We start from the raw sequence: 26,451 nt of genomic DNA on the forward strand, positions 1-26,451 counted from the left end.
CTTTGGTCTTAATTGAAAGCTTGAAACTTGCTGACTTTCCAGTGGAATTAATTGACTTTGACGGAGTGTTGTAGACTAGCACATACTAGGGTCCAGGATTATGTGCTGAGGATTGCACTAAGGCTTCAGCGGAGGCTCAGCTGGAACATATATTGGTATAAGTAAATGTCGTAGACCATCAAGGGCTGGAAACTGTTGAACCCCTCTGGATGTGTGCCTCAAAAAGGATGTATGTTATAAATCAAGAGTATTGAAAATGTGTTGAGGCACATCATGTTGGAGCATTGTGTATAATTCAGTAATTTTTAAATTTATTTTTTACCAGTAATGCCCACATCACATGAACAATTTTAACAAAAGATTTCATTCCCTTACCTATCTATAAGCACAATATGGGATCAGATGCCAGGAAAAATATATCTGCTATTACATCTCTGCTGAGATTCTTAACACAGCAAAATTTCACATTTCAAGAATTTACTGTTTAAAAACTGACTGAAAGCAGGATTGACAAAAGGTTCTTTTCATAGGTAATTTATCCTTTATTCTACAGAAAAGAACTGTCCTTTTTACACTTCTAACACAGTTGTAAAACCCCCTTGAAAGATATCTTAGAAGAATGTTCTGCAACCATTCTGTAACATTCTTGACTTCGGCATCTGTTAGGCAATATACCATACTGGAGCTATGTTGTGGAAATGCTTGTTACTCCCCTAACTAATGGATCCCCTTTCTATAACTGCTCTTCCACTCTTCTTCGTTCCCTTCTATGCAGGCCAGATAATTAGACAAACAACTTTGCGGAGCCATTTCCCTCATCCGTATCTAGAAGGGAAGATCAATTCTGTAGGAGAATTCTTTGGAGACTCCTTCACTACCTGCCCAGCTCTTTTGAACTGTCTGGCCATCCATCACGCATTCCTCATCTGCCAGCATGTTGCTAACCTGCAGTGTGCCTGCCTCTCTGAACAACTACCTAGGTAATTTTCATCCTTACAGGTACACACACAACCTCAAGCCACCACTTGAGTTTGAAAACCTAGTTCTCAATTTTCTACAGTTTCCTGTACAACTATTCATCTTGATGGTGTGAATTAGCCACAAATCTCCACATGCCACAGGATAGGCTTTTCGCAATGTAAGCCTACTTTGTACTTCTGTCTTACAAAAGATAAATAGAATATCTAAGATTAATGGACTTGCAATTTTCCTCTGATGTCATTCTTGGAAGCACTTTCTTTTAACTGAGTGCTCTCAGCATCCCTGCCATACAGCTTTTTAGCTCCTGGAAACTGACAAAAATCAAAAACAAAATGCCTTATTCCTTTGCTCATTGAACTCCCTTGCAGTCCAAATTTGCAGTGATTACACTCTGTCCCAATGAACTCTGCAACAAACTTTCCTTACTGATACACCTGAGATTCAGGTCAGTCTGTTATCTAGCAGTTACTATATTGGAATTAAGTGGAGATCCTAATGCATGACTGTTTGCAACTTGCCATTCTCAGAACCTTCCTGGCACTTTGAAGACAGCTAACCATTGTCTCCCACTGTAAATACCTTGTATCTTCTCACCATAACAACCCATGACACCCTTTAATATTTTTAACAATTATGTCACTCTGGCCCATTTTTAGTTAGGAGTAAGTCAAATGAAACCCTTCAATTCAACTCATTTTCAAGATACAATCCTAAAATATAACTATCTGATAACATTTAATAATTGTAACACAGCTTTGGAAGGGGAAGCACAGATTCAGCAAAATCATTACCTAGAACTTCCAGCACAGAAACAAACTATAGGTTTCACTTGTTTATGCTTATGCGTATGATCCAGTGACTGCCAGTGACTAAAAGTTAAACTAGAACGACAGCTTGCATTGAACTTAAATTTGTCAATTCATGGGAATGCATGATGTGGAGGTGCCATTGTTGGACTGGGGTGGACAAGATCAGAAATCATATGACGCCAGGTTACAGTCCAACAGGTTTATTTGAAAACACAAGCGTTGGGAGCCTCGCTCCTCCTTCACGTGTTAATGAGAGATGTGGAATCAGAGACAAAGTTTGCAAGTAAAGGATCAAAGGGTCTCACCCCTGAGGACAGCTCTCCTAATTTTAGCGCTATCCCCAGACAAACACTTTTCAGGGTTGACAGGGCTGAGTATGCCTTTGGTCATTTCTGGTTGATGCCAGGTGATCCATCTAATTGTATTTCTGTTCTTGAAACTTTCTAGCACCTGATACCACTCCTTACTATTTCAGACAAAGTTAAGATTCTGGAATCTCACGTAGACCAAACCAGGCAAGGATAGCAGTTCTCGTTCCCTAACTAGTGAACCAAGTGAGTTTTTACAACAATCACAATTGTTTCATGGGTATTAGAGATAATGGGAACTGCAGATGCTGGAGAATTCCAAGATAATAAAATGTGAGGCTGGATGAACACAGCAGGCCAAGCAGCATCTCAGGAGCACAAAAGCTGACGTTTCGGGCCTAGACCCTTCATCTGATGAAGGGTCTAGGCCCGAAACGTCAGCTTTTGTGTTCCTGAGATGCTGCTTGGCCTGCTGTGTTCATCCAGCCTCACATTTTATTATCTTGTTTCATGGGTATTGTTGACTTTGCAATTTCTGGATTACTACTCCTGCAATAAAACACCACACCGAATCTACCTTCGTGATTGATAGGGGCAATATTACAATCTTCACTAGCTCTGTGACCAGCATGAGCTTGATTTTTTTAAAATTTGCTCATGGGGATTCGGGTGTCAGCTGGTTCGGCCACCCTTTTGTGCCAGTCCCTAAGTGGCCCTGAGAAGATGATGATGAGGTGCCTTCTTGAATTGTTGCAGTTCTGCTGAATGTAGAGCCACAATCCTATTAGGGAAGGAATTCCAGGATTTTGACCAATGCTGCTCAAGGTGTGTCAATATGTTTCCAAGTCTGGATGGTGACTGATTTGCAACTTGCAGGTGGTGGTTTCCCCAGGTATCTGCTGCCCTGTCCTTCTAAACAGAAGTGGCCATTGTTTGGAAGGTGCTGTGTATGGATCTTTGCTTAATTGCTGCAATGCATCTTATAGATGGGGTACACACCTCTGATCTGAGTGTCGATAGGAGAGGGAGTGGATGTGGTGCCAATTAAGCTATATCTTGAATGGTGTCAAGCTTTTTGAGTGTAATGGAGCTTCAACCATCCAGACCAGTGGTGAGTATTCTAACACAGTCCTGACTTGTGCCTTGTGAACGGTGGGCGGGTTTTCGAGTGTCAGGATGTGAGTTGCTTCCAAGCCTCTGATCTGATCTTGTACTCACTGTATTTGTATGGCAGATTCAGTTGAGTTTCTGATCAATGGTAAGCCCCAGGATCTTGGCAGTTGAGGTTTTGATGATGGTAATGCCAGTGAATGACATGGGGCAATGGTTAAATTGTCTCCTGTTGAAGATTATCATAGGTAGCATTTGTGGAGCACAAATTCTACTTGCCACTTTTAACCAAAGTGTGGATATTGTTTCGGTCTTGTTGCATTTGAACTTGGACCTGCTTAAACATTTGAGGAGTCAAGAATGGCCTCTGACAGCTACAACCATCATCCTTTGTACCAGATATGACTCCAAACAGCAGAGAATTCTCCCTCAGTTCCCATTTACTCCAGTTTTGCTAGGATGCCACATATAGCCTTCATGTCAAGGCACTCTGGACTTTGTTCTGAAATTTATCTGTTTGGTGCAAATTTGAACCAAGACTGTATTGAGGTCAGGAACTGTGTTGTTCTGGCTCTGGGCCTCATCTGAGTGTTGCTTATTAAGCTGGAGATTTGTGAAGGAGGGTGAAGAAAAAGAAATGTGTGTGATAGCAAGGTACGTCAGTCAAAGGAGAATGTTAGAGAGTGATGACTACTAGGTGAGAGTAAGTTGACTTCATAATGTAATTAAACTCTGTATGGCGCTGGATCCAACACATGGACATTATATCCCTGCTTTTGCTACTTGCAAATTTGCCTGAAGCCCCTCAACTCTGAATCAAGTGGCAACGTGCTAAAGTTAAAAAGGCAATGTACGGTAGAGTCACTATGAACATCCAAGTCAGTTCACAGTGAGTGATTGCTAAGAAGGCAAGCTAAGAGCCCTGAGATGCACCCTATGCAGATGGATGAGATGAGAAGGCAAATAATCTGGCAGGAGCACTGTAATTTGTCAATGAGCTCCTAAGTACAGTAATGAGGTGCTGAACTGTCTGCTGAGGTAGCCTAAGATTGGCCAAAATGTGATGTTTTCCCAATGCTGACATTGGTGGTTTGAGAGTGAAGGCAGTTAATATCCATTGAGAGTACCAATCTCCCACCCCATTTGCTGCATATTAACCAACGTATTCTGAGCTATTATCAGTTTTGAGGAAGGGTCACCAGATCTGAAACGTTAACTCCTGATTTTTTTTCTTGAAAGATGCTGCCAGACCTGCTGAGCTTCTCCAGCAACTTCTGTTTTTGTTCATGATTTACAGTATTCGCAGTTCTTTCAGTTTTTTTCATATGTCTTCTAGTTTGTATCTCGCATTTGCTTTACAAAGGCATGTTTAATAATCTGTGCTGGAGACCCTGTTGCTGTAATGGAAGGAGAGCTCTAGTATAAATTACCCTGTTCATCCTCAGTAATTGTGCAACCTCTTATGTACAAAACTGTCATTATTGTCAGGAATAATTTCATCAGGGAATCCATGATTTCAAACAGACTAGCAATAATGTCTAGAGGTTTGATAACTTTGTTCCATTCTTTGAAACCCTTCAAATAACTATCTGTCGCAAAGAATTGACATAGCTATTAAAATTCTGGGAAATTTAATGTACAGCCTCTGCCACACATAACTTGCTACTTCCGTTATTGCAAAAGATTCAATGGCACCTTCTTTTCTGCTGCTTCACTAACAGTCTCTCTATGACTTCTAGGTCCTTATCTAACCCGACCACCAAAAACGGATCCTTGCTAGATTCATTATCAAACTCTTTCTTGATTTTTACCTTTCAGGAATTATAGCTTTGCTTTCCCATATAATACATCCCTCATCCACTAACTACGAAATGGCCTGATTTCTACATGCAGTACTTGTGTATGCCAGCCATTTTCAACAATGTTGTACAGCATTGCCAGTAAGAGGTTCTACCAGTGTCCTCTGATGTGACTGGCAACTCATCTTGCTATGAAAAAAAGAATCCATCTTTCCTATGGGCCTTATTCTGATGAGGGCAGTAATTGAAACATTTTCCCCCTGCCTTTGCCCAACTTCTACAAGCCAGACCTGACAAGCTGTCTAGCAGAAATCTTCTCTTCTCCACCACCCCCCTTCTCAGCCTATTCTAAACATTCAACAACTTACCTGAGACTCTGTTCCACTCACCTACCTGGCAGTCCAACCTATACGCACTTCACAGTGTGTACCTAACCCACCTGGCAGCCTACTCCACTCCATGTCACTGTAACCCCCAAAATACTCTCACCAATTTCCTCTCCATCAAACTATCTCCGACATTTACTCCTTCATTTACCCTTGCCCCCAACAAACTTATCCTTTCACAGTAGTTGGTAAATTGGCTGGTTGTGCTGTTGGTCACTTAACCCTCAGCCTACAGCATTTCTGTAAAAGGAGAGGCAATCTCCATGCTGATTTTGCTGCTGGAGGTGAAGATTTGTGGATAAATCTCTGCCTTTACATTGTAGGAGACTCTTGGACAGGAGCCTCCTACTCAAAATTGATGAAAAGGAAAGTGATTTTTTAAAAAATCCATCAGGGTATTTCAATTGTTTCAACTTAACTGGCTTAATTCAAAGAATCATGCATATGAACCTCAAGATCCCTCTGCCCCTTTAATCCCCACAAAGTTGTACCATTGAGCGTGTGTTCTCCATATGTCTTCCACCAAAATGCATTACCTCACATTTCACTTCATTGAAATTCATCTCCTGGTGTCCACCCATTTGACCAATTTGTCAATGTCACTCTGAAGTCACTCAGCATCATCCTCACAATTCAATATTCTCCATAGTGTAGTGTCATCTACAAATTCAGAGATTTTACCTTCAACACCCATGTTCAAACCATTTATGTAAATCAGAAAAAGCAACGCATCCAACAGCAATACCTCGGAAAGCATCACTTTCAACTCGTTTTAGTCAGAGAAATACCCATCATTACCTAGTGATAATGGGAACTGCAGATGCTGGAGAATCCAAGATAATAAAATGTGAGGCTGGATGAACACAGCAGGCCCAGCAGCATCTCAGGAGCACAAAAGCTGACGTTTCGGCCTAGACCCTTCATCAGAGAGATGATCTTATCGCACTGTATCAGATGTTTTCTGAAAGTCCAAATGCACAACATCCACAGCACTTTCCTCATCCGCTGCTTTTACACTTCTTAAAGAATTTGATTGAATTTGTTAGCTATGACCTGCCCTTGTGAAAGCCACGTTGACAGTCCAGTATTAACTTTTTTTTAAAGTGTATATTTACCATATCCTGTATTATGGCCCCTATCAGCTTTTCTATTATTGATGTCAAGCTGAAATTGTATAGTTTCCTGGGTTGTCCTTTGCTGCTTTCTTAATGGTGTCATATTTGCAATCTTACAGTACCCAGGGATTAACCACGTGTTTGAGAGACCTAGAAAATTTCGGTCAATTGCTCCCTGATTTGCTTCATTATCTCTCTGAGCAATCTAAGATGCATCCTATCCAGGCCTGACCTCTGTACCTGGAGTACTGCCAGCCTTTGTAGCAAATGCTCATCTATCGCTATACTGCTCAGTTGCTCAGCACCCACATTTTCAACTAGGCCATTGTCACCATCTTCTAACATGGATGAAACTCGTGCCCAATCTGTACTGTATTGACACATAGTTGTCATATATGAGATTTGCGTGCTAAAGTAGATTTGATGAGTGACCAATTTCTTGTTGCCACCTTGTGTCTTCTACGGGACTTGCGGCAAAATCTGAACAGAGTAGTCCTACACAGTCATCACTGGCATCCTTTGCAAAAGGAGGCTCCATACAACCTTTTTCATTCTTTAAACTTTCATGGGAAGTGGGTTTCACTGATTGAGGCCAGCATTTTGGTGCCCATCCCCAACTACCATTCAATTGTTTGGCTTGCTAGGCCATTTTAGAGGGCATTTAAGCATTGAACAAATTGATCATGGCCTGGTATCATTTTTAGACCCCATTCTTAATGTCTTTCAGTGATCATAGAATAAATCAAATATGTATAGCCATTAGATCTTTTCTCTCTCTGATGGAAAGTGTGTGATGAAGTCATCTGTCCTCAGGTACGGAAGCTGCTCACCTGAAACATTGCTGACCATCCTCGTGTCAAGGTGTCCTTGTCAAATGTCATCCAAAACTGTTCATCTCTAAACCCCTCTGATAATTAAACCAAAATACAAGCCCCATTCTGTTGTGATGGGAGTAGAGGTTCCCTTCTAATAATTAACCCCGAAACACCCAGAGAAGTTTGCCTTGCTCCTCGTATTCTATTAAAAGAGCGGTTAAAAGAAAGAAAATTCCTGAACTACTTTATAAGTAACAAGTAACAATTTATTGTTTAACATAACTATGAATAAATTAATAGAATTACTAATACACTGAACAATTCCCCCCGAAGTACTAACTATTCCCTATCTGAACTAAATTCTACTGGAATGGGCTGTTCAAATAAACACAAGTCCCACTTATATAAGCCAAATTAATAAGCAACAATAAATTAAAACTTGTTCCCCCCAACTTTGCACAGAAGATATCTTCTGGAACATTCTGCCTTCTGTTGATTTGATGCCACAAGACCTAACTTCCACTGATTCTACTGTTGGGGATGTTTTCTCAGTGAAGATTCTTAGCTAGAAGTATTGTGATGGTACCTTTTAATGGATAGGACCGTGTTTTCTTAGAAAGCTTAGCAATTTCTTACGAGAGCTAGATGCTTATTTCTCAGATGGTGGTTCATACTCCCCGTTTTTCAGAAACCCCTTTCTTATATACCTTGGAAGAGATATTCATTGTTTTACAATTTCATTGGTCCAAAGTTGTCAAAGCTATCAGAATTAAACTCAATTGGCTTTCAGTCGCTAAGTGCTTGGTTTAAATTAATTGGCTGATTCAAGCTCATTGCCAAAACATCAAAAAAAACCTAATCCAATCACACAGCCATTGGATACATTTTTCATTTTTTAAAACTGGCAGTAGTCTGCCCCTGCTTAGAGTAATTTTCTATATACATCTCTCAGCTTACAAAAACACTTTATCTCTTAAAGGGACCGTATACTCTACACAACTTCGTAACACTACACTGTCATTTAACGACAATGAAGTTAGAAATTTGAATGTGTGTAATTATCACATTGAGAAAAAGACAGCTGATGGCTATATTCCAGAATACTTGTGGTAATGTTATTTGTTCAGTGGTGAATAATGACATGGAAATCCATTTGTGCATTCTTCTTTAACTTACTGAACAGTGCACTGCCAAATCCAAGAAATCTAGATCTTTAAATCTAGATTTAAATCTTTAAATCATGCCTTTGACCTTTTTGTCAAATTGAAGTATTTTTGTAGAAGAACGTAGAAGAGTGCAGAATATGAACAGGCCTTCTGCCTGCACATGACCCATATCCTCTATTCCCTGCCTGTCATGTGTCCTCTAAATGCCTTTTAAATATTGCTATTGTTTCGACTTCTACCATCTTCCCTAGCAGAACATTCTCCGTATCTACCACTTGCTGTATAAAAACTCGCTTTACACATCTTGTTTAAAACCTCCTCCTCTCACCTTAAACCAATGCCCCTTAGCATTTGGCACTTTCAATCTGGGGAAAAAGATTCTGACTATCCACTCTATCCCTGGCTGTCATAATTTTATGTACTTCTATAAGGTTGCCCCTCAACCTCGCATGCTGCGCAAAAGCAATCTAAGTTTGTCCACCTTTCCTTACAATTAATACAGTCCAATCCAGGCAAATTTGTTTTATTATCAGAAACTGATTTTGAAACTGAGATTCCACTGTCTTTATTGCCATCTCTGATCTTTACCCCTGTGCAAGTAGCTTAATTTTTCTTTCAAAATGAGGTTTGGACAGAAATCTTACAAGGATGTAAAGAGAGTTCATTTTGCATTATAGCACACATTCTGAAAATACTTAACGAGACACTGGGCGCTGTCATTTTAAAAAAGGAAAATGCAATAGCATAATTTAGTTAAATAAAAGCATGCTGTGGTGCTAGAAATTGGAAATAAATGCAAAGTGATGAAAGTACTTTAAGTCTGGCGGAATCTGTGGTCAGAGAAATTGCTGCAAAGCTTCAGGTCAAATATAACATTTTTAGGTAGAATCTGAGAATAAACTAGTAAAAAGTGATGAGATGAAGAATGAGTCAAAGCACTTTATGTTGGACATTATTGGCACTCAGTGAACTATTGGATACCTGAATGGGTTTAATGATAGTATTATTTTGGAAGATCCTGCCTTTGTGCCCTCCAATTTCCTTTATACATAGGTTATAATGTACCTCAAGATTATGGTTAAAACAACCCTATAGCAAATGTAAAAGTGATGAATCCAAAACGATACGGAGACTGTGGAACACTCTCAAAAATTAATCCATGCTGTTGTTCATATTGAATCTGTGATGAAAAATGTTTTCAAAATTTCATGTTCTATAAGTGTTTTGTGAACATATAATAGCTTTACTCAATGAGGGGGAAAAGCATGTTTGAACAGTCTGTAATTCTGCAATGCTAATTTGGGTCAAAAGTTCATGTGTAGGTAGGGCAGACCTGTAAGATCTTGGACATACTTTTATGAATGCTTGTTTGAATATTTAATTAATCTGGTTATATGTTTTTCACATTAACTTGCTTGGCAGGTTTAGCCAGTCATTGATTTTTTTTTATTTCCTTGCTTTTCAAACAGTAAAACTGAATCTGTAGTGTAGGTATGAACTGACTTTAGGTATTGAATAAAATAGAACGCAAATACTGCAGATCTGAATATGTAATTTAAAATAGTTGCACTGCTGGGAAAACACCGCAGGTACGGCAGCAGCTGTGCAGAGATGAACTGAATGTTCCAAGTGTATTGTGACTTTTCTTTGAACAGCCCACAGTATGACTTGTACCCAGTTGTTTGTCATTTTAATTCACTACCTTTCTCCTTCCAATATACCCTCCCCACCTCTTTCTAAGTCCACAATCTATCACATTTTTACCCTTCAGAGTGAAAATATTAACTTTTTTTCTTTTTGGATAACGCAGTGTGGAGCTGGAGGAACACAGCTGGCCAGGCAGCATCAGAGGAGCAAGAAAGTTGCCGTTTCAGGTCGGGATCCTTTTACAGAAATTTTCTGAAGAAGGGTCCCAACCCAAAACGTCAATTTTCCTGCTCCACTGTTGCTGCCTGGCCTGTTGCAGTCCTCCAGATCCACACCGTTATCTGTGACGTTACTGTCTCTGAGTTATAACCCTTTTTCTTCTGTTCCTACAGATTCTACCTGACCTTGTCATGCACAAATTGACTATCATACTTGCTACATTAACAATAGTGATGACTATTTAAAAGTGATGGCAGATAATTTTCTGGTACTTGCTTTTTATTTAATGTATTTGAAGGTATATTAATTTGATCTTGGTGGGCCTACCGTTTGTTGTCGCTTTCAATAACTGTTAACGTCATTGTCTATATACTGTTAGTGTCAGAGATGCTGACAAAATATCCACTTCTGAATATGTATATGTGTTTCTTAATTTTCTGATTTAAAGTCCAATTTTGTTTCCACTTATGCAAAATTCCCTCTTTTTCTTATACGATCTTCAAAACCAACAGTGACTTGCTTCCATTGTCAGAGAGGGGGATTGGGGGAGGGAACTGGAATAAATAGGGAGAGAGGGGGAGGCGGACTGAAGATGGAGAGTAAAGAAGATAGGTGGAGAGGGTGTAGGTGGGGAGGTAGTGAGGGGATAGGTCAGTCCAGGGAAGACGGACAGGTCAAGGAGGTGGGATGAGGTTAGTAGGTAGCTGGGGGTGCGGCTTGGGGTGGGAGGAAGGGATGGGTGAGAGGAAGAACCGGTTAGGGAGGCAGAGACAGGTTGGACTGGTTTTGGGATGCAGTGGGTGGGGGGGAAGAGCTGGGCTGGTTGTGTGGTGCAGTGGGGGGAGGGGATGCACTGGGCTGGTTTAGGGATGCAGTAGGGGAAGGGGAGATTTTGAAACTGGTGAAGTCCACATTGATACCATATGGCTGCAGGGTTCCCAGGCGGAATATGAGTTGCTGTTCCTGCAACCTTCGGGTGGCATCATTGTGGCAGTGCAGGAGGCCCATGATGGACATGTCATCAAGAGAATGGGAGGGGGAGTGGAAATGGTTTGCGACTGGGAGGTGCAGTTGTTTGTTGCGAACTGAGCGGAGGTGTTCTGCAAAGCGGTCCCCAAGCCTCCGCTTGGTTTCCCCAATGTAGAGGAAGCCGCACCGGGTACAGTGGATGCAGTATACCACATTGGCAGATGTGCAGGTGAACCTCTGCTTAATGTGGAATGTCATCTTGGGGCCTGGGATGGGGGTGAGGGAGGAGGTGTGGGGACAAGTGTAGCATTTCCTGCGGTTGCAGGGGAAGGTGCCGGGTGTGGTGGGGTTGGAGGGCAGTGTGGAGTGTGGAGCTCCACACTGCCCTCCAACCCCACCACACCCGGCACCTTCCCCTGCAACCGCAGGAAATGCTACACTTGTCCCCACACCTCCTCCCTCACCCCCATCCCAGGCCCCAAGATGACATTCCACATTAAGCAGAGGTTCACCTGCACATCTGCCAATGTGGTATACTGCATCCACTGTACCCGGTGCGGCTTCCTCTACATTGGGGAAACCAAGCGGAGGCTTGGGGACCGCTTTGCAGAACACCTCCGCTCAGTTCGCAACAAACAACTGCACCTCCCAGTCGCAAACCATTTCCACTCCCCCTCCCATTCTCTTGATGACATGTCCATCATGGGCCTCCTGCACTGCCACAATGATGCCACCCGAAGGTTGCAGGAACAGCAACTCATATTCCGCCTGGGAACCCTGCAGCCATATGGTATCAATGTGGACTTCACCAGTTTCAAAATCTCCCCTTCCCCTACTGCATCCCTAAACCAGCCCAGTGCATCCCCTCCCCCCACTGCACCACACAACCAGCCCAGCTCTTCCCCCCCACCCACTGCATCCCAAAACCAGTCCAACCTGTCTCTGCCTCCCTAACCGGTTCTTCCTCTCACCCATCCCTTCCTCCCACCCCAAGCCGCACCCCCAGCTACCTACTAACCTCATCCCACCTCCTTGACCTGTCCGTCTTCCCTGGACTGACCTATCCCCTCCCTACCTCCCCACCTACACCCTCTCCACCTATCTTCTTTACTCTCCATCTTCGGTCCGCCTCCCCCTCTCTCCCTATTTATTCCAGTTCCCTCCCCCCCTCCCCCTCTCTGATGAAGGGTCTAGGCCCGAAACGTCAGCTTTTGTGCTCCTGAGATGCTGCTTGGCCTGCTGTGTTCATCCAGCCTCACATTTTATTATCTTGGAATCTCCAGCATCTGCAGTTCCCATTATCTCTGTGACTTGCTTCCATTCCAGTCTGACTAAACTAAATGTTGGATCCATGCATCCTGACACTGGGGATGGTGGTGTTTGAAGAGACAGCTGGGTGGTGTGATTAGGCTTCTACATGCTTGCTGTTTGCGCTTAACGTCCACCTGGACCTGTCAGAGATGTTCAAAATGTTTGGAACGTATACAGATCCTTTTTCCGTTTTGGTTGTCTTTGGCAAGAGAATCCCATGAGTTACATTTTTTCAAAGAGGTTTTGAGACCATCCTTGAAGCATTTTCTTCGTCCTCCTGGTAACTGCCTGACATGAAACCAGACCCCACTAGCTTGAGATTGCTACCCAGGTCCGTCTGATCTCGACTGCCCAGAGTTGGACAGAGCAGTGTAGAATAAAGATCATTACCACCTTCATTCTAGTAGGGTAAGTGCTAACATCTGCTCTCTGCCAGTTCATATTCACTCCAACTTTGCTGCTGCACCAATGTCCCATTCAGGTTCATGCTGTGACACTCTCACTATTACATGTAACATCTTCCCTCAGTTTTCCTCATCCATCCAATCCTCCTGCATTACCAACACTGCATGGCATTCGTACTGCCTACTTGTTCACTCAGGACACCTCACTAATTTTGCCAGTTTGCACCAGTAACAGCTCTATCACCCACCTTTAGTGTATTCTGTCCCTTACTTTGCCTCATTTGCAAGAGAAAACAGCCTACACTAAGGCTTACGAGCCAGGATGGGTAGTGGGGTGTTTGATATTGGGTTCCTCACTTCCCTCCTTCAAGGAATGCACATACCTGCAGGCACAGACCCTAATAGACCATATGGAGGTACTGAGACACCCATTAAAATGAGTAGGTATCATTCTCCATTCAAGCACAACTCTCACATTAATCCTGCTTCCATTATCCACGCAATGTCTTAATCTTGGCCATGATGCATTCTCTCTCTAGAGTCTTGCAGTTATCAGTTGTATTGTTGGGCATGTGGGCCACTTGCAACACTTGCAACTTTGGAGAGTTTGGAAGCCTCAAAGAAAGCATAGGTAAGGCTGCCTCTCAGATACTGACACTGCATTGGGACTGTTAGTTAGGTTAGGGATGGGAGCACTAACTGTTAAGCACATCAGAGCAATGTCTCCACAGCTGGCCAAGGGAAAAAAAATCCAGGTATTGGCACTGAAAAGACTGCTGGAAATCTGACTTCCGCTCAGCCCCAGGAAGAAAAATCCCCATAGTATTGGCAGTTTGGGACTTCTTGCATACGCATAAGGAGACACAGAAGCACCAAACAGGTACATAAGAGTGCTTCAGTGATACTGATCAAAATTCTCAAAACCTCTCCCTAACAGCTTTGGAGGCTTACCTACAGCACATGGATTGCAACAGTTCAAGAAAGCAGTTCACTAATACCTTCTCAGGGGCTGGCGATAAATGCTGGCCCAGCCAGCGATGCCAAAATCCATGAGTTAAAATAAAATGACAATGACCCTCATGGCACAGAGATAGCTGAAATGGAGCAAAGCTATGGGGCCCTTGCTGCCAAAGATTGCAATGAAATGATCCCATGGTGAAGATGTCAAATTTCCAGCAATCTCAGAATTTGGCGAATATGCGAATAGAACTGCACTTCGTGACTCCATCTGTTAGACCTCAGTACTGATTACAAGGCAACAGGGGCATGTAGGACCTTGACTTCACCGCAGGTGTCCCTCCCTCACAAGAAGACAGGACAGTGCCAGTAGGTACCTAGCCAAATAAAGAAGTCCATCATCTGCTCCTTAGATGTGTCCTCTTGGGACAAAGAGAACAGGATCTAACATCTTCACCCAGCTTGTCATTGTCAGACCTGAGGGAGTTTTAAGATGAGGAGTGTGCACTTACCTCTGGCAACAACACACTCAGCATGCTCGGATCTTCTTGACAAATGCCCACGGGGTTACCTGGTCAAACCTCCAAGGCCAACAACTTCACTTTAAGCCAGGCTCATTCCACACCGGATGCAGATCCTAAGATATAGTAGGATGGAAGGAGAAATGAAAACCTCTTGATTACATTGCACCATATGCTAATGCTCAAGTTTGCAGATATCTTTGAACTGTTCTACATAATCTGTTTGCTACGTCTCACTGCTATAGCTGTTGTAACGCAAATCAGGCATCTGTTTGAATTGAATTGCATTAGCTTTATAGTCACATGAGTACAGTGATAAGTTTATAAGTCACTACTTACAATGTCATCTTCGATACAAATGTACAATCCTTAGTTACAGAATAGAGAAATGAAGCAAAAAAAAGTTACATTACAGTTATACACAGTATAACCATAAGTCAGACAAACAAGATTAAAAACACAAGCGTTACAGTCTCTCTCCAAAGGCTGTCCACAGCAGACCAACACAGGGGACCTCCACTTGATCTGTCTGCTGGCTGCTGCCCCACTCCAGCTGCTTTTCACTGTCATTCCCACTCCAGCCACTTTCGCTGGCATCCCACTTTGGGCAGCTGGTCGTCAGCATCCCTGCTCCAGGCACTGATCGCTGGGGTGCCTGCTACGGCTGCTGGCATCTCAGCCAACCTCTGACCCCGCTTCAGAGTGCAGAAATCAGAGGCCAGAGCTAGGTGTCTGAGGCCAGGAGAAAGGAAGAAAGAAGGAGAGAGAAAAAAGAAAAAGAATGAGTAGAGCAGAGGAGCTCATTGATGTATGGTGTAACATGGACCAATTACTGACTTGAAAACTGTGACATCATGTGTAAGTAAGATGTGCATCACAGTTGAATAAATCTCTGGCAATATTTCTCCAAGTCGACAAGTAATGCTATTGCATCACAGGCCTCAACTGGCAAAGGTGTTGGTTTTCCATGAAATGATCAGCAATTTTTGGGGCAGGGAGGAGCATTGCACACACAGTAAGCCAATGCCTAAGGGTCAACAGGGATTGGGAGCCCTCTGAAGATGTCTATCCTCAGAAGTGTTGTTTCCTTTTTGAAGAACCTTACATCACTGTTGCAACTCCCTCCTTCACAAGTCAAGATACTTGTCCTGTCCACTCTGAGTGTGTCAGCTTCGTGTTTGTGATTTTCAGGACAACGTAAGGCGACACCGAGTGCTCCTTGCACAGTGACTTCCAAGCTCTGCCTCTAAATCTCATTAAATCCCCAAGGCATCAACATCAAGTATCCCCATATGTCATAGAATCCCTACAATTTGGAAGCAGGCCTTTTGGCTGATCAAGTCCACGCTGACCGTGTGAAGAGCATCCCACCCAGACCTAACGCCCTACCCTATCTCTGTAACCCTGCATTTCCTATAGCTAATCCTCCTAGCCTGCACATTCCTGGACGCTATATGCAACTTTAGCATAGCCAATCCACTGAGCCTGCACATCTTTGGGCTATGGAAGGAAACTGGAGCACCCGGAAGAAAAACACACAGACAGAGGGAGAATATGCACATCCCACACAAACAGCTATCCAAGGCTGGAATTGAACCCGGGTCCCTGATGCTGTATGGCAACAGTGCTAACCACTGAGCCACCATGCCATCCTAGTAGAGATAATGGGAACTGCAGATGCTGGAGAATCCGAGATAACAAAGTGTGAAGCTGGATGAACACAGCAGGCCAAGCAGCATCTCAGGAGCACAAAAGCTGATGTTTTCGGCCTAGACGCTTCATCAGAAAAGGGTCAAGGCCCGAAACGTCAGCTTTTGTTCTCCTAAGATGCTGCTTGGCCTGCTGTGTTCATCCAGCTCCACACTTTGTTATGCCATCCTAGTAGCCCTTCCTGTTAACCTCATAGGGTTCATACTTCCCCAGGTTCCCTCACAAACCATCTTTATGATTGCTGCCCACGTTTTCTATGCAGTCCCAGCCGTATGAGTTGATCATTCCAGCTGTGGTCATGCACTGTCTACCTCTGGAACCCAGTGCTCTGTTGACTGGATGAATGCCAACCCCTTACCAGTGCATGACTTTTGTTCCATCCATGCACTATTGTATCTCCCTTGACATAGAGTCGCTACCCTTCACAACTCTCACACGCCTGCTTCCTTGGCCTGTAGCCACCATGACCCCCACAATTGTGTTCCACAGCTTCTTTCCCTCAGCACCATACCCCCTTTTACCCATTACCCCTCCTGCTTGCATTTATTAGATAGATCTCATAGACTGTGCCCAAAAACTTGAACAACTTAATTGGACAGACTCAAATAAGAAATGCACATTCCCTAAGCTGATCCCTGTACATCTCCCAACTGTTATCAGTAGCCAATGGACTGGCTACAATGAACATACAGGGCTCTCCATGCCCCACCCCTGGACTGCAGAGACGCTGGCTCCCTAATGAACACCATCCCAACCAGCCTGACTGTGCCCATGCTCCTGGACTGATCTTGGAGGCAACCCTTGATTTACTCTGCCAGGTCACCCTGACTGACAGATACTCCATAGACTTCAGTGAAGACTAACTCCCCTTAGACTTTGAGACTTTGCAACATATGCAGTGTATTTGCTGCTCAATCTGCTTGCACATAGTTCAGATATGTTAATGACATTACAGTGTGGCATGATGTCCACCCCTTGACTGTGGCCTGCTGACCAGTGAGACAAGCTACCTGGCTCTCAGTGTGCTAAGAGACAAGGTGAGACAAAACTAGGCTGCTAAGTTAGCACTGTGAGAGTAACTGAGCAGCCCCAAGATGCAGAGATAATGGGAACTGCAGATGCTGGAGAATCCAAGATAATAAAATGTGAGGCTGGATGAACACAGCAGGCCAAGCAGCATCTCAGGAGCACAAAAGCTGACATTTCGGGCCTAGACCCTTCATCAGATTGGGGGATGGGGTGAGGGTTCTGGAATAAATAGGGAGAGAGGGGGAGGCGGACCAAAGATGGAGAGAAAAGAAGATAGGTGGAGAGAGTATAGGTGGGGAGGTAGGGAGGGGATAGGTCAGTCCAGGGAAGACGGACAGGTCAAGGAGGTGGGATGAGGTTAGTAGGTAGATGGGGGTGCGGCTTGGGGTGGGAGGAAGGGATGGGTGAGAGGAAGAACAGGTTAGGGAGGCAGAGACAGGTTGGACTGGTTTTGGGATGCAGTGGGTGGAGGGGAAGAGCTGGGCTGGTTGTGTGGTGCAGTGGGGGGAGGGGACGAACTGGGCTGGTTTTGGGATGCGGTGGGGGAAGGGGAGATTTTGAAACTGGTGAAGTCCACATTGATACCATTGGGCTGCAGGGTTCCCAAGCGGAATATGAGTTGCTGTTCCTGCACCCTTCGGGTGGCATCATTGTGGCACTGCAGGAGGCCCATGATGGACATGTCATCTAAAGAATGGGAGGGGGGAGTTGAAATGGTTTGCAACTGGGAGGTGCAGTTGTTTGTTGCGAACTGAGCGGAGGTGTTCTGCAAAGCGGTCCCCAAGCCTCCGCTTGGTTTCCCCAATGTAGAGGAAGCCACACCGGGTACAGTGGATGCAGTATACCACATTGGCAGATGTGCAGGTGAACCTCTGCTTAATGTGGAATGTCATCTTGGGGCCTGGGATAGGGGTGAGGGAGGAGGTGTGGGGGCAAGTGTAGCATTTCCTGCGGTTGCAGGGGAAGGTGCCGGGTGTGGTGGGGTTGGAGGGCAGTGTGGAGCGAACAAGGGAGTCACGGAGAGAGTGGTCTCTCCGGAAAGCAGACAGGGGTGGGGATGGAAAAATGTCTTGGGTGGTGGGGTCGGATTGTAGATGGCGGAAGTGTCGAAGGATGATGCGTTGTATCCGGAGGTTGGTGGGGTGGTGTGTGAGAACGAGGGGGATCCTCTTTGGGCGGTTGTGGCGGGGGCAGGGTGTGAGGGATGTGTTGCGGGAAATATGGGAGACGCGGTCAAGGGCGTTCTCGATCTCTGTGGGGGGAATGTTGCGGTCCTTGGAGAACTTGGACATCTGGGATGTGCGGGAGTGGAATGTCTTATGTGGGAGCAGATGCGGCGGAGGCGGAGGAATTGGGAATAGGAGATGGAATTTTTGCAGGAGGGTGGGTGGGAGGAGGTGTATTCTAGGTAGCTGTGGGAGTCAGTGGGCTTGAAATGGACATCAGTTACAAGCTGGTTGCCTGAGATGGAGACTGAGAGGTCCAGGAAGGTGAGGGATGTGCTGGAGATGGCCCAGGTGAACTGAAGGTTGGGGTGGAAGGTGTTGGTGAAGTGGATGAACTGTTCGAGCTCCTCTGGGGAGCAAGAGGCGGCGCCGATACAGTCATCAATGTAACGGAGGAAGAGGTGGGGTTTGGGGCCTGTGTAGGTGCGGAAGAGGGACTGTTCCACAAAACCTACAAAGAGGCAGGCATAGCTGGGGCCCATGCGGGTGCCCATGGCCACCCCCTTAGTCTGTAAGAAGTGGGAGGAGTCAAAAGAGAAGTGGTTGAGGGTGAGGACGAGTTCGGCTAGGCAGATGAGGGTGTTGTTGGAGCCGGACTGGTCGGGCCTGCAGGACGGGAAGAAGCGGAGGGCCTTTAGGCCATCTGTGTGCGGAATGCAGGTATATAGGGAAGATGCAGCCTGGTTTATCGAGTCGGATTCATGTCCCTGCATATAAGGTGCAGTATACTTCTTACAGCAGTATTTCAATGCAAGTTGCCAGTGCAACCAAAGTGCGCCTTTTAAAGTGCTAGAGCATCCTGTAAATGGATCAGAGTGATTTGATCTCGTAACTTCTCTGGTTTTCTTGTCAAGAATTCTAAAAATCTAATTTGTTTGCTGCTGGCAGTGAGATAGGATTGTATACTAATGAAACAAGATTCGTATTTCATGAAGCTGACAGCAAGCAATAATCCCATTTCATGCACACCTTGCTGTTTAATCTCGAAGGTTTAATCTCCATGACTGTTTCATCTCAGGTTTCTAAGGTTGGGCTGTACACACTATGCCGGTGGTGGTCAGCTTCTGGTTTAGGTTAAGCTGAAAGATCATAAATTCGTTTAATCCATAAGGGGCTTGCTGAAACAGTCAGCTAGTTTGTTTTTTGTGGCAAAACTTTCCCTGTGAAGTTGGTATTTTCTCAGGTTTATCCTTCCAGGGGAAAGTGTATCCACCACCTTCTTTGAACTGACATCCTGAGTGTCTCTGTCAGAACAATGATGTCGCTGTTATAGCACCCAAGTTACGAGTTACAAGTTATGATTGAAGTGTCATGTTCAGGTCTATTGTTGCTGAGTTTGAATGTCATGATGTTCCAAATCCCAAACTTCATTTTGAGGGGGTGGAAGACCCCCTGTGTGGATTTCTTTAACAGAGGCTGGCCGTTGTACACCAGTTACATCACATTTGACCGACTGATAATCCCCAGACTAATCAAACCTGACTCACAATCTGTAGACTGGAATAATGCAGATCCCTGGATCCTGCTCACACAAGCACCCAATTGACCATAGATAATAGGAACTGCAGACGCTGGAGAATCCGAGATAACAAGGTGTAGAGCTGGATGAACACAGCAGGCCAAGCAGCATCTTAGAAGCAGGAAAGCTGATGTTTCGGGCCTAGACTCTTCTGTCAGCTTTCCTGCTCCTAAGCTGCTGCTTGGCCTGCTGTGTTCATCCAGTTCTACACCTTGTTATCCAATTGTCCGTGACTGATCATCTGGACCAGTATTGGATGAAATGCATGACTTACTGTGGTGGGCCCCTTTGATTGGACTACTCTCCTCAGACCTTCAGACATGGCCATTTAGTTAAAGCACATTCAGTTTGTTGCTGCATAAGCTGCTGGCACATGCTTTTGGGTGTGCCATTAACATGGTATGGGGCCGTAAAACAACATGTCCACTCACTAACATTTCAGTGTTGGCAAGTATGGCCTTCTATCTGCACTGAAAGCCAAGGCTGTGAGCTAAGTAAGCACAAAGTGAGGGAGCACTAAGAAACTAAGCTGAGTGCCATGAAGTGTAGCTCATTTCACTGTATAAGATGGGTCCCTGCAGACAAGTTTGCCTGGAAGTATTTTTGCAATCTGGTTACCGTGGATTCTGAAATGCGGTAAGAAGTGCATTATAAATTGATCTGATTATGTCATGATGATGTTGTGAAGCTGGTACTTTGACCAGCCTTCTGTGGTCATAGGGTGCAGATTGTTGCTGCACATGGAGCGTGCCGAAATGTTGGGAGTGACAAGTAATATAGAGGCATAGAGGAGATTCTGGATCAGATGCAGCTGCCAGGGAACTGTTCTGATTTTTGCAGTGGGAATTGGTGCTATTCAGTTTCTCACTGTTAATTTGGAAAACAGCAACTCACACAAAAATTAGTGAGATTAGCTGCTAATGTGATGTCAGTGTATGCACATAGGTCCCCTTCCACTTATTAGCAAGATCCTCACTTTGCTACAGAAACCTTGAGAGGAAAATCAGAGTTTTTCTCAATGCTTCGCATCATACGTTTCCAACTTTCTCCCAATTGCCCACCTTGCTGAGAACATTCCACTTAGAAAAGTGGAGTTGCAATAAACTGATGTACAAAATCTTTTATCTTCAAGCCAAAGTCCTTGAAGAGAATTTGAGGCAAGCGTCTGTTTTTTTTCCAAGTAGTGTCTTGCTGCCATTTTTATATAGCCAAAAAACTAAGTGCGTTCTTGGTTTAGTATTTTATCCAAATGTTGGGCACACCCCTTAGAACTGCATTATCACCCTAGATTATGAACTCAAACTTCTCGAATGAACATTGAGCATTTGACTGGTGTTGATAAGGCTTCATATAACTGTTGAAAACCTGTTAAGCTTTTGAGGTTGGTTGGCTCGCCGAGCTGGTTTGTTGTTCCACAGACGTTTCGTTAGCGCGCTTGGTAACATCCTCAGTGCAGCCTCTGATAAAGCGTCGGTATGTTTTCCTGCCTAGCTTTTAAACTCTGGGGTCTGTTGCAATGGATTGCCTCACTTCTGGGTTTCCTCTGTAGTGGAATGTATATGAGGTCGAGTTCAATGTGTTTATTAATAGCCTGCTTCATTTAAAAGCCAGGTGGGAAAACACACCGACACTTCATCAGAGGCTGCACTGAGGATGTTACCAAACACTGTAATGAAACGTCTGTGGAATAACAAACCAGCTTGGTGAGCTACCTCAACACCCACAACCCGATCTACAAATCTACTCCAAAACCTGTTAAGCTTTTATTTTCTGATGACTGGACTTCATCAGAAGGCCAAAGGATGTCACTGTCAGAAAGACAAAAATGTTTTCCGAATGATTTTCATTCAGATGAGTCAAGTTGTGCCTGGTTTATGCGGAACTGTGTGTTGCAGCCTGTACTGTAGTTTTATTGGCAAGGTACTTGGCAGGACACACTCATTCACTGTGTTAAAACTTGCTTGACAACCATGGCAATATTTATCTTATGATATTTTCATTGAGGCACTCTATATTTGTTTAAAAGCAAAGTACTGCAGAGACTGAAGATTGGCAATAAAACTGTAAGATGATTTAGAAACTCAACAGGTCTGACAGCATCTGTTACTGTTTCAGCTCCAGTCTGACTCTTCAGTTTATTTCTTAAGGATCAAAAATAGCAGACCTCCATAATGGAACTCTTTTGTGCATCTTACTCAACACTACACCAAGATTTCATTTTTGAATGAAAGGGAGATCCTGCCATTCCTAATCTCTGAAAATTACCCCAAACCATCTCTGTCAGGCAGTGAATTTAAATTTTGAATGCTGCTAACTCGTGAGGCAATTTAAATCCACCCTTGTAAAGATCCACTCTTTTTTGGTATTTCTGTATTTTTGATTCTGGGTTAAAATGGGAAAGGGACTGCAAAAGATTGTTGAAGGATTGCTACATTTTGTAAAAGCATGTTACCTAATCAACACTGTAAAGCGCTGCTGGACAGCTGTTGGTTCAAGCAGTCGGGAAAGCATTGTTACGGACTAGCTGGAAGTGGAGGTGCCAGTGTCGGACTGAGGTGGACAAAGTCAGAAATCACATGACAGCAGGTTATAGTCCAACAGGTTTATTTGAAAACTCAAGCTTTTGGAGCCTCAGTCCTCCTTCAGGTGTTAGTGAGAAAGGTAGTATCGGTTTGTGTGTGAATAGAAACCTGGTCGGTAAAAAAAACCTGATTGGTCTATGAAATGGTGACCAGTCATCAATGACAAAGTCCTTCTATCTGCCAACAATTGTGTTTGGCTCACAAATAGCTGAACAGCTTGCGAGTATAAGTGCTTGAGGCAGAAGCCATCAGGCTTCTGGAAGGGAAGGGGCTACTTTTGCTCTGTAGTAAAAAGTGTTGCAAGCCTGAAAATAACCAGTTGATTTCCCCTCATCAGTTGCAATAAGCTTTGACATGTAATGAATAAGCCAGAGACTTTAATAAGTTTGAAACAGTCACCTGCAATCAAGCAAAAATGCCTGGAGAAGGAAGGTCAAGAAGCAGCATTCTGAATCACTAAAAGGATCATCTCTGCCAACCGTTTTGACAGGGACCAGTGAATGGCCTTTCTAGTATTTCCTTCTGCCTATAATACCCATTTTTATGTCTGAGTTTATGTGCATGTAGTAGGGGAGTTCACTAATGAGTTAGTGCATAATCATTTATCTGTAGTTAGAATGTATTTATTTGTTGTTAATAGTCATGTTTGTTTAGTACAGAAACCTGGTTCATAGCTTTCTGTTAAGTCTCAAAGACAGGTAAATGGGGAATTCTGCATACTATTAACTATTCTTTAGCTTTTTTGACAAATCTGGAAATTGTGAGGTCTGATTTTCAGTGCATTGACCCAGTGAGAACATAATATCTTTAAAATCTGTGCTTCTTTGGACTGCTCATACTTCACTATCATTGACTCGCCCAGTCTTTGAGGGAACACAGACCTGGACAAATCTTGAGGATCACGTAAAGCATATTAGCGTGGTATATGCCTTTATGCTTCTAGTTGTGCAATCACTTCATTCTGATTGAAAAGTAAGCCCTTCAACTAGGGATCCTGTTTTTGACAGTGAAATAAAGGGATGGAGGATCAAAAAATGGTCTCTTGTTTATGACTCCTTGTATCGGTTTTATAAGGATTGGAAGGAAGCTGACAGGCAGTAACTAGTGAGATTGCATCTGTGAATAATACAGCTTCGAAGAATCTTCAACTTTGTTTCATAAATGTCATTGTCATAATTGCACTGGAACAGTTTGACTGGGGTTCAGCAAGATTAGTTGTATAAGTCTTTCATGAGTCGTCTTTATTATATGCAGCATATTGGCTAAGCCCATAACTATTTCTGTTTGTATGCTCAGTAATTTCATTATGTTACACATATTCAACTCAATTGCAAGATGATGTATTTATTTTAGGGGGTCTTTAAGGTGATTAGGATTACCTACTCTAGACTTCTTCCTGAGCATGCTTAGTAACATTTTCTGAATCTGAAAGATCATATTGCAAGAATTTTGATCGGTAGACATATGTCAATATGTAATTTTGTTGGAGGAGCTGGAGAGATCAGAGAGAGAGAAAGAAACACGCTCCAAGGGAGTTACATGCAGCTAGATGGTAAGTCATGCTTCCAAGCCACTTCAAAGAATACACAAAAAAATGAGTCTTTAAGAGGAGATCTGTATTGAAATACTGAGCTTCAGCGAAAAGTTGTAGCGGAGTTTTCCCATCTACTTCATGACGCTTGACTGGTAAGGTGGTTGAACCTAGAGCATTGATCAATATATGGGAATAAGACATTGTTGCAATCATTGAGACATTGTTGAAGGAAGTACAGGACTGGCAGTTCAACATTCCAAGGTATAGAAGTTTCAGAATTGATGGTGGGGCCATGAGACAGGTGGGGGTCTTGCATTATTGATAAAGGAGACCATCACTGCAGTATTGAGGGGCAAGCCCTAGAAGGTTATTCAAATGATGCTATCTGGATAAAGTTTCGAAATAAAAAAAGAGATGATTGCCTTGCTGAGAATATACTACAGGCCTCCCAACAGTCAGAGGGAGATCGAGGAGCAAATATGTGACAAGTAACAGAAAGGTATGAGAGAAACAGGACTATTATTGTAGGGGATTTCAACTTTGCAAACATTAGCTGGAATTGTCTTAGTGTGGAATGATTAGACAGGATGGAATTTTTAAAGGAGAGTTTATTTGTGCTAGCATGCAGGAGTCCTGCTAGAGATAAGGCAGTGCTGGACCTAATTGTAGGGAATGTAGCTGGTCAAGTGGCTTAAATTACAGTTGGCAAGCATTTTGGTGATAGTGACCATAACTTTAGGTTTCAAAGTCATTGTGGAAAGTTACAAGGATAGTGCAGAAGTTAAGTGTCTAAATTGCAGGAAGGCCAATTTCAATATCATTAGACAGGATCTGGCAGGCATAGAATGGGAGCAGCAACTTGCAGGTATGTCTACGTGTGGAAAGTGGGATTCTTTTAAAAGTGAAAATTCAGGGCTGAATGTTCCTGTAAGAGTGAAGGATGAGGCCAGCAAATCCAGGGAACCCTGAATATCAAGGGATTTCAAGAGTTTTAAAATCAGGGGAGGCCCTTCAAAAGTATAGAAAGTGTAGGAAGAAGTTTAAAAAGGAAATTTGGAAGGCAAGGAAGGTCCACAAATTATCGTTGGCAGATGGGATCAAGGGACACCTTGAAAGAAAATCAGGGAAATGTTTTTGATGTGTATATTTTAGCAGGGAAAAAGTGGGACCTATTAGAGACCAAAGGGTCATTCTATACATGGGATTGTACTGAAGGATGTGATTGTACTGGAGAGGGCATAGAGGAGATTCACCAGGGTTTTGCCTGGGATGAAAAGTCTCAGTTATGAGGAGAAATTGGACAGGCTGAATTTACTTTCCTTGGACCAAAGGAGGCATTTGATTAAGGTCTACAAAATTACGTGAGGCATAGGCAAGTAAATCATGAGGATCTTTTCCCAATGGCAGATGTGTTCAAGGCTAGAGGGCATAAAGTTAAAGTGAGGATTAAGCAGCTTACAAGCTATGTAAGGAATTTTTTTTTCACCCATACAATGATCGATAGCTGAAACATGCTGCCTCAAGAAAGTGGTAGAGATATGTCCTGCAGCATTTAAGAAGCATCTGCATGAGTACTTAAAATACCGGGGCATAGAAGGCAATGGACCGCATGCAGGTATATGGAATTGGTGTGGTTTGGTGTTTGTAGGTTGGCATAGACATTGTAGGCTTTTTCCATGCTCTATGACTCTGTTTGGCGACCATTGCCATCTTCTTTTATTGCCTTATTTGTAACAATGAAGGTAACAACAAAGGCATTCACTATTGAAAAGCGTACCTTCATCGGGCAACTGGCAGTTGTTTAGGAAAGTTAAAGAATTCATCACTTTTGGCATCGCAACGTGGCAGCAAAGAAGTGTAGCTATCCAGTTTTAGAGATTTGTTGGTCTAATGATGGAACTTACCATAATACATTCATGCAGCAAAATTAGGCACTTCCAAACATTTATGGGAGCATTCGGGAACCATCAGGAGGCGGCTTGTGAATGAAAAAGTCCACTCCAATTTCAGCCTGGATAATAACTCTGAATTGGCCCAAGCAACAGCAGAGGAACAGAACAATATATTTCTGCAAGATCATTGTTTTAAGGGGATGATGTTTCAACCTGATAGGTTAAAGGTAAAGTCATCAGAATCACAGAGAGCCATAGGGCTGTTGCCTCTCATTAGAGAGAAATGGCTAGTGGCTAGTTTAACCTGACGGTCACCATACTTTTAGGCAAGTGGTAATGTTCAGAAGGAATCTTTATGGTAATCTCAGCCAGTATGTGAATTAAACCCACCCTGTTCATGTCGCTCTGCATCGCAAATCAGCCATCCAGCCAACTGAGCTAA

The 26,451-nt window shown here is 43.5% G+C and overlaps 1 protein-coding gene and 1 long non-coding RNA gene across 5 annotated transcripts in view; one reads left to right on the forward strand and one right to left on the reverse strand.

Annotated features, from left to right (window-relative positions):
• mipol1 (mirror-image polydactyly 1) overlaps positions 1-26,451 on the forward strand; it is a 322,904-nt gene that overhangs the window by 244,786 nt on the left and 51,667 nt on the right. The gene's annotated exons all lie outside the window — the stretch shown is intronic.
• LOC125455967 (uncharacterized) overlaps positions 1-26,451 on the reverse strand; it is a 43,796-nt gene that overhangs the window by 1,808 nt on the left and 15,537 nt on the right. Inside the window, exon 2 of the long non-coding RNA XR_007248357.2 lies at positions 14,509-14,633. This is a non-coding gene — a long non-coding RNA (uncharacterized LOC125455967). The remainder of the gene's footprint in view (positions 1-14,508; positions 14,634-26,451) is intronic.

This window comes from Stegostoma tigrinum, chromosome 10 (assembly GCF_030684315.1).
Source record: "Stegostoma tigrinum isolate sSteTig4 chromosome 10, sSteTig4.hap1, whole genome shotgun sequence".
Taxonomy (NCBI): Eukaryota; Metazoa; Chordata; class Chondrichthyes; order Orectolobiformes; family Stegostomatidae; genus Stegostoma; species Stegostoma tigrinum.